This window comes from Sphaerodactylus townsendi, linkage group LG07 (genome assembly GCF_021028975.2).
Source record: "Sphaerodactylus townsendi isolate TG3544 linkage group LG07, MPM_Stown_v2.3, whole genome shotgun sequence".
NCBI lineage: Eukaryota > Metazoa > Chordata > Lepidosauria > Squamata > Sphaerodactylidae > Sphaerodactylus > Sphaerodactylus townsendi.
This window is the reverse complement of record NC_059431.1, coordinates 68,329,239-68,337,677: the sequence shown is the minus strand read 5'-3', so window position 1 is coordinate 68,337,677 and position 8,439 is coordinate 68,329,239.

Below are 8,439 nucleotides of genomic sequence, written 5' to 3'. Positions count from 1 at the left end.
TCTGTGTTAAGCTATGCATGCAAAAAAGACTTGTATATAAAAAGTTCATTGGAAGAGCTATCTCTTCATAATTCTAAAAACCTTTTGAAGAAATGTTATTTCCATACTGTTCTGGAAACCAGTAATGAAAGGCCTGTTTTCACAGCGGTCCTAAACTCTTCAGTGAAAGCACCATCACCACATTATTCTGAACACCATAATTAGAAAAGTCATCTCTACAACATCTGCAAAACAATCACTAGGAAAATCTGCCTGCACAGCATGCACAGAGCAGACCCCAAAGCTAGAAAGACCTTGAATGAGATCTGTCCAACCTCTTATTTTAAAGGTAGGATCATCCATATATCACAGGGGTGTCAAACTCAATCGCACAGGAGGCCAAAACACAAAGCACACTTTAGGTTGTGGGCTGAACAGGATAAACATTTATTGAACAGACTAAAACTACACGTTTTTTGAACATTAATATACATCGAAACACAGGATATCATTCCAAAATAAATAAAAACTGGTGTCCCAGCTGCTGGGCTGGAAATAGGGGCTGGTGCATCCCTTCTTGCCCAGCAACACCAGAGAAACTGGTGTCTTGGCTGCTGGGCTGGGAAGAGGAGCTGCCGTGGGCTTCCCTTCTCGCCCAGCAGCCACCAGAGAAACTAGCGTCTTGGCTGCTGGGTTGGGAAGAAGGGCTGCCCTCGGCCTGTCAGAAAAACACCAGTCGTCCTGACTGCTGGGCTTGGGAGTGGAGCTTCCTTGCGAGTAAGCGAGGCTTACTCATGAGTAAGCAGTTTCTGGCATCCCAGTGAGTCTGGGGAGGAGTGGCTTCTTTCTCTGGGGGATGTGGTCCGGGGCAAGTCCAGGGCTGGGGCCGAGCCGGACAATGGAATTTGAAGTGTGTGTATAATTGCATGCCAGGCCGGATGTGGCCCACAGGTCTTGAGTTTGACACATGTGATATATCAGCTCTACACAGATCTGCCCAAACAACCCCAGACCAAAGCTTGAAGCAATCAAGAAGCAGATATACTGTACATATCAGAACAATAAAGAGTTCCAGATGATAGCTAATTAACTAATCAATCCAGCCTGGAGGCAAATCCCTTATTGACCTTATTATTTAACATCTATATGCGACCACTTGCTCAGCTGGTACGGAGTTTTGGGCTGATCTGTCATCAATATGCCGATGACACTCAGCTCATTCTGTTGATGGAGGGTGGAGCGGTTGTCGCCCCTACTGCTCTCCAGCATTGTTTGGAGGCGGTAGCTGGTTGGTGGCAGCAGAGCAGGCTGAAACTGAATCCATCGAAGACGGAGATCCTGTGGCTAGGCAGTGAGGGAGAGGCTCGGGATTTCCAGCCGCTGGTGTGGGAGGGGGCCTTATTGGCGCCAGCCTCCTCCGTTCGCAGCCTGGGGGTCCACCTGGATTCGTCTCTTTCAGTGGAGACCCAGGTGGCCCTTACAACCCGGACTGCATTTTTCCACCTTCGTCAGGCCTGGCGGTTGGCCCCCTTCCTCTCCCAAACAGACCTGGCCACTGTGATCCATGCAACGGTCACCTCCAGGCTAGACTATTGTAACTCGCTCTATGCGGGCCTTCCCTTGTGTTTGATTTGGAAATTAAAACTGGTCCAAAATGCAGCTTGCTCACAGGAGGCGCCTTCAGAGAACACATTCAGCCTGTGTTGCGCCAGCTGCATTGGCTCCCGGTTGAATTCCGAATCATCTTCAAGATGTGGATTTTGACCTTTAAGGCATTATGCGGCCTGGGACCCTCGTACCTTTGGGACCGCATCACCCCATATGTCCCTACTCGGCCTCTGCGTTCAGCAGAGGCCAATTTGCTGGTGGTCCCCGGCCCCTCAATGATGCGGCTGGCCTCCACACGGGCCAGGACTTTTACAGCGCTGGCCCCGGCCTGGTGGAACACCCTTCCTCCAACTGTCTGGGCCCTGCGGGACCTTGGTGAGTTCCGCAGGGCCTGTAAGACCGTGTTGTTCCACTGGGCCTTTGGAGTGCCCAGCCGCTGATATGGTGTCCCCTACTGCTCCTTGCCCTGGCACTGGTACATCAGAGCCCTCATATTGAGGGGCCTGCCGTCCCCCTCTTGGGGTGGGTTGAAATTGAGGCCTGGACGCCTTTTGTTTAAATGTTAATTATTAGCCGCTGTTTTTATGTATTTTAAGATGTTTTTATTGATGGAGCCTATGTATTGTGTTGTATTGGATTTGCTCCTGTTTTATGTTTATATTATGTTGTTCACCGCCCGGAGCCCTTCGGGGATCGGGCGGTATAAAAATTGAAACAATAAAATAAATAAATAAATAAAATATAGCTGATAGTTGACTAAGAACAAGGACTAACAAGACAAGTCAACCCTGTCTTATAAAAAGTGGTAGTGATGGGATAGGAAAGGGGTAGAGAGTGTGTAGCTAGAGCATTTGCCTTATATGATGACAGCGATTAGTTAATCCAATGGTTTATCATTTTTCTACCATCAAGAAATCCTTTTTGCAATGATGGTTCTGGGGTATGTTTTAGGAACTCATATTCAGTTCATACAGTATGCTAACCAGGTCTGTTGGTCATCATTTATATATCACACAAACTGTGTATCAATACCTAATGGAAGCTGTGCATTGCCAAAGAAAATTGGAAGCAAGGGACAAGCTATGCTTCTTGGAATATTGTATAATGCAGTGATGGCGAACCTATGGCACGGCTGCCAGAGGTGGCACTTGGAGCCCTCTCTTTGGGCACATGCACAGAGAGTTCGTCATGTGGGGGGGGGGTGGAAAATCACACACACACCCCCATACCCATCTAGGCTGGCATGGGCCACTGAACACGACATGCGCGCGCCACAGTGAGCAGGGAGGACTCGGCTGGCGGGACTGGTGCCTGTGCTCCGGGTGGCTGTTGCCTGGGGGGGGCGGGGGCGCAGAGGAGGCAGAGATGCTAAAGAGGCACAGAACAGTGCGTACGGGACTTGCAGGAGGCCAAAGCCGACTGGCTCCTGCTCGAGTGGGTGGGGCGGAGGAAGAGGGAGCCAACCGGTTGGCACTTTGTGATAAATAAGTGGGGTTTGGGTTGCAATTTGGGCACTCGGTCTCAAAATCACTGGTATAATGTCTACCATTACTAGCCTTGTTATTGGAGGACTGCTGATTCTCACACACTTCCTTGCCTTAAGCACTTTGAAGTTTTCATTGTTCATGTTGTCTGAATGTTTGCAGCCTTAGTTGTACTGCACTGCTACTTGGATGGCTTATTCTGCATGACTATATATTTTTTATTTATTCTGTAATATGCCTTGAGTCTCAGCGAGGAAGGTGGACTATAAATAAGCTAAATAAATAGATACAGTAAAGTTCCAAGGTCCCTGGGAGTACAGTGTGAAAGCTGGGAGTTTTGTCTAACCAGAGGCTTGTTTATGATGGTACCCCTTCATAGATTTGTTCCTCAAAATTGTATGGCAAACATCCCCAAACTGTGTGGCAAACCTAGCACCCACAGAGTAAAATACAGTAAAACATCAGACATAGGTGGCAGCCTTCTCCAGTGATTTTGCAACCCTGGGTGACATAGCATAGCCAACAACAAGACCAGAGGTCCTGAAATCATACTCACAGCAGTTGCTTTACTCTGTACACTAACTTTATTGCTAGCAATTTGGACTCTTATTCTCAAGACTCCTATAATCCACTGGCAGGTTACTATTCCTATCTATTTATTTTATTTGCACATATTTTATACAGCTTTTCCTTACAAGCTCAGTGGGTGAAGTTCACTGCTTAAGAGACTATGAACATTGGCTACATGCCAGCCTGAAGAATAGTACTTTGTAAAATGACTGTGTGGTCTGAATTCAAATTGCACAGGAAAATAACACTCTTTGAAAGGTCTGCACATTATTTTTAAACTGCAAAGCCAACACCCAGAAATGTTAAACTTTGTGGTTTTATGACAAAGGGAGATTCTGCAAGCTCTGCTGCTTTGCCCAGAGGCTTTGGAACCATTGACATAAAACAATGGGATTTAACTGCTTCTTGGCTTTCATAAAGGAGGGGTTTTGGAAGATAATAGAATACTGCTGGAACATCCAGCTAATTATAAATGTGCACAGTGCTTTCAAACATGAAATATAAAGGGCTCTGTACAGCATTCTGTATCAGTCTTTGAATGAACTGTTATGAAATCCTGACACAATGGCAGAACGCAACATGGAGACTTGACAAAACAAAACAGAAATACTATTCCAGAAAAGTAGCTTGTTGTAAGGAAAATGACAGAAGTCATCAGTTTAATGCATTGAAACATTAGATGGTAAAGTTAGAGGCAGTGCATACCGTGTTTCCCCGAAAATAAGACAGGGTCTTATATTAATTTTTGCACTAAAAGATGCATTAGGGCTTATTTTGGCGGGTAGGGCTTATTTTCGGGGAAATATGGTACCTTCACAATTCATTCAGGCGGGCTCTCAGCAACCTGTTGCTTCCCCGTCACATGTGACACAAGCTGCATCCTCATAAACAGGGAGCACAGGGCACTGTTTGCGATCTGTGATCTGTAACTACCGGTAGGGCTTATTTTTGGAGGAGGGCTTATATTTTAAGCATCCTCCAAAAATCCTGAAAAATCATGATAGGGCTTATTTTCGGGGTAGAGCTTATTTTCGGGGAAACACGGTATCTTTAATTTTACCTATTAGGCAACAAATGTTTTTGAGAGTGCTTTAGAGATTTCTTTCTCTCCAGTAAAGACTCAGTGGTTCACGAAATTCTCCTCTCCTCCATTTTATCCTCACATCACCTTCTAAGGTAAGCTAGGCTGAGCATATGTGACTGTCTGAAGGCCACTCAGTAAGCTGATATAGCTGAGTGGGGATTCATTTCTCAGCCTCCCAGATCCTAGTATTACACTCTAACCCAGTGATGGTGAACCTTTTCGAGACCAAGTGCCCAAATTGCAACCCAAAACTCACTTATTTATCACAAAGTGCCAACACGGCAATTTAACCTGAATACTGAGGTTTTAATTTAGAAAAAATGGTGGGCTCCAAGGTGTGCGTTACTCAGGAGTAGGCTTGGTGGTAGTTGGTGGCTTTGCTTTGAAGCAACCATGCAACTCTTTCAATGAGTGAATCATGACCCTAGGAGGGTTTTCTCAGAAGCAAGCCCCATTGCCAACAACCAAACTTACTCCCAGGTAAAGGATCATGCTTTAGTTCTTCGCATGAAAATCTTTGAATGAACTGTGGGGTTTAACAGCCCTTAACAGGGTTACCTACACAGCTTTCCCAAAACTGGGTCTTAGGTTTAATGCTAATAATCAAGCCCAGTGGCCCAGGCCAGCCTAGATGTGGGGGGGGGGGCACTTTGTTTGCACGTGCCCACAGAGAGGGCTCTGAGTGCCACCTCTGGCACCCATGCCATTGGTTCGCCACCACTGATCTAACCCGTACAGTACTCTGACTTTCAGTGTTAACAATAGCAGCAACAGAATGTTGGAAATAGTTGGTAATATGTGACTAATAATAGTCACAATCAGGAGTTGACTGGAAAGTGAAAATGATCCAGGAAGAAGACAAGTTGAGCGGCCCCTGTGGTTCTATAAGGCAAAATGGTGGAGGCCTCTCAGCTAAGTGGTGCTAACAATGGATCTTAACTCACATTGCTTTCTCATGAAAACTGACAGGAGAGTGGGGAAAAGACAGGCAGTGAAGTAATACAGGTTACCATTTCAGATGAAGGGTTTGAGCCATGGGCTCAGCTGGTCTTTTGGGGTGGCGGGGGAGGCAAGAAGACCTCTGCTGGGCCCCCATGAGCCTGGCTGGCCTTTTGGGTTGGTGGAGGGGCAGAAGGGCTCTGCCAGGCACCAAGCGGGCCTGGCTGGCCTTTTGGGGTGGCAGGGGGCAGAAGGCGTCTACTGGGCCCCCTGTGGGCCACGCTGGCCTTTTGGGGTGGCAGGGGAGGTCAAGAAGGCCTCTGCTGGGCACCAAGGGAGTCCAGCTGGCATTTTGGGCTAGCAAGGGGGGGGGGGGACAAGAAGGCATCTGCCAGCCTCTCAGACCCCTCCGATCCTCCCGGGGTGTGGCCCCATACTCGCCTTGGGACAACAACGCCATGTGCAGGCAAGCCAGTGGGGCTGCTGGCGACCTTTGTTCCATTGTGGGCTCCGTCGGCCCGGCAGGAAGCCCCGAGGCTGGGAGCAGGCCAGCAGGCCCCACCCTTGGCCCCTATGGGGCAAAGAGCAGTAGTGCCAGCAGCCATCCACCCTCTGAATGTAGCCTGCCAGAAGACCTCATTCTGGGGGGTGGGACTGCAGCTGTCTGTGGCTGTGCTGGGCAGCCCCTCTGGGCTTTCCTTCACCCACCTGGCTGCCAAGCAGGTTCCCTTTGTTTGGGGCAGCCGCCCCAGCTGAACCTAGCGGAGCCCTGGAGGAGCTGCCTGAGTGGAGAGGAACGGGCTGGGCAGTCCCAGAATGGGGGGCTCCCCTCTTCACACGGGGCGGCATGGTGGGAAGGAGGGATGTGGGGGGTAATTTTCCTCCTCCACCTGACCCAAATGGCCTGCGCCCGGAACATGTGACCCCACATGTCCCCATGGGCCCTATGCCTCTGAAACTCAGCAAGATGATTTTTTCCTCTCCTTTAACTGAGACCTTGTCTATGCATTCAGCCAAATCTGAAGGTATAATTGAGGTGATATGATGGGTCATGCCTCTTCATAATGTGCGGAAGGAGCAGATAACATGCTTCTCTATATTAAAAGTCTACAATCAGAGATATAAAAAGGTTTTACTCTCACCTTTGTAAACTGAGTTTATTTTAATGTCACAGGCAATTAATTCTTTCTGCATAATTAGACTCTCAATAATGTAAAAGAAAAAAAGAATTTAGATTAAAAAAACTCACAGGCCCCTTCCGCACACGCAAAATAATGCATTTTCAAACCACTTTCACAACTGTTTGCAAGTGGATTTTGCTATTCTGCACAGCTTTAAAGAGCACTGAAACCAGTTTGAAAGTGCATTATTCTGCATGTGCGGAATGAGCCACAGTAAAAATTTACGCCAAAAAAGGCTCATAAGCTGTATTACTTATTTCACTTATTTCACCTAAGGACATCAAGTACCCAGTAAATCATCCAAGAATCAAATACATCAGCTTGTCTAATATGAGCATGTTCACTCTATGTTCAGTAACAACACAATCTTTTCAAGGTATCAGTATTGCACTAGAAGTGCTACTGAGAATCCAAAATGAATTCAAATAAAATTTTACATAAATCAAATGAAAACAGCTGAGCTAGATGGGCATCTGGATAAAAATCGAACCTCATAGGTATTTCAACTGCACAAGTGTCTAAAAAGTAAAAAATGTACAATCCAGTGAATAAGATATCAATACACAAGTAGTAAATAAAAAACTTCCTATCAGTAACACATTCACATGCAATGTTTTCTCATCAGAACACAGATGCTTGAAAATGTCCCGATAACCATTCCAGGTGCTAATATCAAAATCTGTGAAATGTAGAATAAATTTAAGCAAAGTCCTCAAATAGAAAGAAATAAAAAAACAAGGCAAACCCAAACAACTATTACCCAGAGTTGGATTTATATCCCCCTTTCTTTCCTGTAAGGAGACTCAAAGGAGTTTACAATCTCCTTGCCCCACCCTCACAACAAACACCCTGTGTGGTGGGTGGGGCTGAGAGAGCTCCGAAGAACTGTCCAAGATCACCCAGCTGACATGTGTTGGAATGCACAAGCTAATCTGGTTCCCCAGATAAGCCTCCACAGCTCAAGTGGCAGAGTGGGGAATCAAACCCGCTCTCCAGATTAGAGTGCACCTGCTCTTAACCACTACACCAGGTTGGCTCTAGCTGCCACACAAAGTCCTTGGTCAGCAGAGTGTCCACAAGATAGGAGGAGCAGTAAGAATGTGCAGTATAGTACAGGTATGATTCATCATCAATTCACAGGTAAGCAATATAGTCAAGGTCTGGTTTAAACCAGTTGGCTCCAAAGTTTCCAGCCGAAAGACGTAGTAACTTTTTATTCTCTGCAGCTTCTGTTGGATATTCAAATGGTGGCCTCTTGCTATCATCCAATGTAGCCAACACTCCAAAACAAAGAGACTCTGGGCAATGATGCTTCCAAAGGGAATGTTCTACTAGAGGGGCATCTTGGTTCTGATTGCAGAAACGTGATATGTGTACCAAAACCTTAATTTTCAACTCTCCAGGAGTTTGACAGATATAAATCTTATTACAATCACATCTTATATAATACAGTACATTTTTAGTATTACAACTGGAAAAATCAGTTAACTTTTTGGTAAAGTTCAGTTCTAGTAAGGAAACTTCCTGACATTCTAAAGCCACAGGGCCAACAACACAGTCCCCGCATTTGAAATGGCCTACAACACTAGGAACC